General features: G+C 41.5%; 1 pseudogene; it reads right to left on the bottom strand.

The window, feature by feature from the left end:
- Positions 1–1158: 1158 nt before the first annotated feature.
- Positions 1159–2303, bottom strand: LOC109681307 (ubiquitin-conjugating enzyme E2 B pseudogene; annotated as a pseudogene).
- Between the last annotated feature and the right edge of the window lie 1488 nt (positions 2304–3791).

Raw genomic sequence — 3791 nt, 5'->3', positions numbered from 1 at the left:
ACAGATCCTGAGTCTGCTGGCACCTTGACTTGGACTTCCCAGTCACAGAACTATTAGCAATAAATCCCTGGGTTTTGCTTTTTGTTTGTTTGTTTCTATGTTACACAGATGTTTTCAAACTCTTGGGTTCAAGTGATAATCTGGACTCAGCCTCCCACATAGCTGGGATTATAGACATGCGCCTCTCTGCAACTGGCAATTTATGTTGTTTATTTTATTATGGCAGCCTGAAAAGACTAAGACAGCAATTACAGACCTGTGATTCTCTTCTGGAAGTGTGGCAAGAGATTGGGCAACCTGAATTTCCAACCTGTAAAATTCCTTCTGGAATATTTCTGTCATAACTTTTCCAGGTATGAATAAGGGCCAGGCCATCCTTGTTGGAAAATGACTCTTTTCTGAAAGATCATGACTATAGTAAAGTCACTGTCATACTTCTAATCAGATACTACGGAAACCAGCTGTGATGGTGGTGACTGTCTAGCTCTGTACAACCCTGGGAAGTGAGGAGCTGGCTTGGTGTGCCCTTTGCAAAACTAGGCTGCAGGCCACAGGGTCAGGCCTGGTCCACTAGCCAGTCTGGGAAATCAGAAAGGGGTCTCACATAGACAGGTCTGTAGGAAATATGTATTGAACAGGAAGACACATGAAGAAATGAGGTGGCAAGGTCTCCTAACAATTTTTTTTCAACAGAATTTACTTGTGTATTTTCCATTTTCTATACTATTTGAAGGCATAGGATAGCTTTGTATTAGCTTTCTACAATACTGTGTTTTAACTCAGATGCGGTACAACTTTTATACAACTTAGGAGATAAAAAAAATCTCCACAAGAGAAAGCAACTCAGCAGGCCCTGGTGTGAAAACATTTCCCCAGAATAAACAGATATGAAAATGCATTAAAAAATGGTCCTCAAATACTTAAATTATACCAAGATTCCTTCCAATATCTGCCTTGCTTAAACCAATGCAACCAATTCATTGCTAACACTGGGGCACGAATTTCTGATAAATGTTTATGGTTTTACTTTCATCACTAATCAAAAGCCTTTTAAAGTGTTACCAGCAGTAGAATCAAATTATGTCAGTTCTCTGCTCATGGTAGATGTGCCAATTGTGAAACTACAAAGGTACAGTTTAAGAGTGAGTAATGCATGAATAAGCTGTAACAAGTGGCCTAAATACAGAGTTGGACAGAATCAAAGCAGAATCAAAGTCCACAATTACTCAACTGGAACTAATACAGGTACATTCAAAATGAAGTTAAAAGATCAGAATTGGTGTTTAGAATCAAATTTAAAGACTTTCTTCATAAAATAGAAATATGTTCTTTTGAAGTTGAAAATGAAACTGTCAATTGATGGAGAGCCAGAGACTTATTACCCTCCTACACAGACAAGGAAATAAGGGACAAAGTCTCTTGCACTGAAGTTATGTATTTTAACAGCTTTACATGTAGTATTCATATATAAAAAACTTTAAGTGCTTTTCTCCAATTTAAAAATCTAAAGAATTAAAAGATAAGACATTCAATATTTGAAAAAAGTACAAATTTATACAATGTGTATATTCTGTCATGAAAACTCCACACCAACATTGTACACTTGGAAAAAATAGAAACAGGATATATTACAAATTTGTGCAGCAATAACTTAGTTCACACGCCATGCAATAAAAAGTACATTAATCGAGATACACAAGCTTTTGTACGTTCTAAACTGAAGGACTTTTTTCTTTTTTTTTCTGCACAATCCTTAAAACCCGTGGCACTTAAAATTTGTTAGCCTTTCTACTAGGAGGCAAATTATACACAACAATGATGAAAAGATGAACAGACCACTTGTCTATTATGAATCATTCCAGCTTTGTTCAACAACGGCCGAAACTCTTTTCTCATATTCTCGTTTGTTTTCCTGATAAAGCTGTGCTGCCTGGCTATTGGCTGGACTGTTTGGATTCGGTTCGTCCAACAGGGACTGAATTGGTGTTAAGATAGAGGACACACCATATGTTGGCTCCATCGATTCTGAAGGATATCTAAACATATGCTACCATCAGCATACACATTTGGATGAAACATTTTGGATAAAAACCTAACAGCTGGCGGTTTATTTGGATATTCTTCAGAAAATTCTATTACTAATTTAAAAGTACCATCCTCAAAGGGTGTCCCTTCTGGTCCAACTATAACTGCATTCCGCTGCATGATGTTGTTTTCAGATGGTGCGCCACTGACCCCACAGGTGGGTCTTCTTGCAATCGCTTGAAATCCCGCATGAGCCTTCTCCAGGCCGGGGTCAACATGCTCCCCTGCTGCCCCGCAGTCAGTCTGAAAGAAAAGAGTCCCGCGCAGCGCCGCCCCCCGCCCCCCATCACCTAACAATTCTTTTAGGAGGAGTTAGGGGATGCTTGAAGGCTCTTGGAAGACAGGTGTAGAGTGACCAAAAGATAATCTAGGCACACGCGTTACTGGATACCCCAGACTAGACTGCAATGCTCCTCCAGAGAAATGAACGGGGCTAGGGATGTGGCTCAAGTGGTAGAGCGCCTTCCTGCAAGTGTGAGGCCCTGAGTTCAAACCCCAGTGCCGCAAAAACCAAAACCAAAACAAAGAAAATGAGTGGTCTAGTTCCTCTTTGTCCATTAGGTCTCAGTTTAATCATTTCTTCTTCCAGGAAGCCTTCCCCAGTCCCTCAGTACCAAGTTAGGGTTCCAGTTCTGCATTTCAATTGCTCTTGTTCCTCTGTGTCCACACACTTAATCCACGCTACCACTCTGCTGTTATTCCAATTCATTAATGGGCTCATCCTCCCAGATCAACTGTCGCCTCTCAGAGCACACAGAGGCTGGTCCATGTTGGTCACAACTGAATCCCCAGAGTCTACACAGTGCTCAAGCTTTCCATGAACACTTCCTGACTGAATGAATGTCTTGAGGCAAGCCCCTCAACACTCAGTTTCCTCATAAAATGGGCATGCATAGCATGTCTTCACAGGATTACTGTGAAGAAGAGTTAAAAGCAGCTATGGCACCAAATAAATGTTCAATAAATCAGTTATTGTTCTCTTGGAATTGTTATTAATGGTTATACAAACATAGGAGATACTGGTTGTTCTTCCCCTATGTTGTCTGGAAGCTATTATTAGTGAGCTACCTGAACCACACAGCTGTGTCTCAATTAATCTAGCCCCAACTTCCTTTTTCATCCCCATCTCCCAGGATTCCTCCTTAACCCCCATTCCAGTTGCACTAAATTATGGATCAGTCTCCAATAAGTCTTTATCTCCTGAACCTCATCTCAGATCACTCCCCTCCCTGCTTCAGATTTCTGCTCATTCTTCAAGGCCTGTCATAATTGTCATCTGGCATGCCCCACATGGCTCCTGCAGCAGGGTTCCCAGCCTGCCTTGCACTCCTGTGAGATGAGTGACTGCGCTTAGGTCTCCATCACCAGCACACAGCAGTTTGTGACATGGGGGACGTAGGCAAGTAATTTTCTCCCATAATTGATTTGCTGGGCTTGAAAGGTACCAGTTAGCTCTGTGGGCAAAGGGAAAATGACACACCGGACCATAAAATCCTGTTCAACTAAAGAATGATCACCCAGTTTACTGGTCCACAGAAAGGAGGCTCTTCATGATTTCTGCAGTTCAGATCTTTCTGTCCCTGCTCACCTGACCACCTCCTACTTTTTTGCCAAGGTTTCCTCTTCAAAAAACTCCTTTGACTCTAAAGGAGCCCCAACATTTCCCAGTGTCCCAGGGCATCTGGTGTCAAGTTATCTACAAGGAA

This window comes from Castor canadensis, chromosome 15, assembly GCF_047511655.1.
Source record: "Castor canadensis chromosome 15, mCasCan1.hap1v2, whole genome shotgun sequence".
Classification (NCBI taxonomy): Eukaryota; Metazoa; Chordata; class Mammalia; order Rodentia; family Castoridae; genus Castor; species Castor canadensis.
Note: the sequence above shows the minus strand (reverse complement) of the source record. Positions and strands in the feature narration are given on the sequence as shown.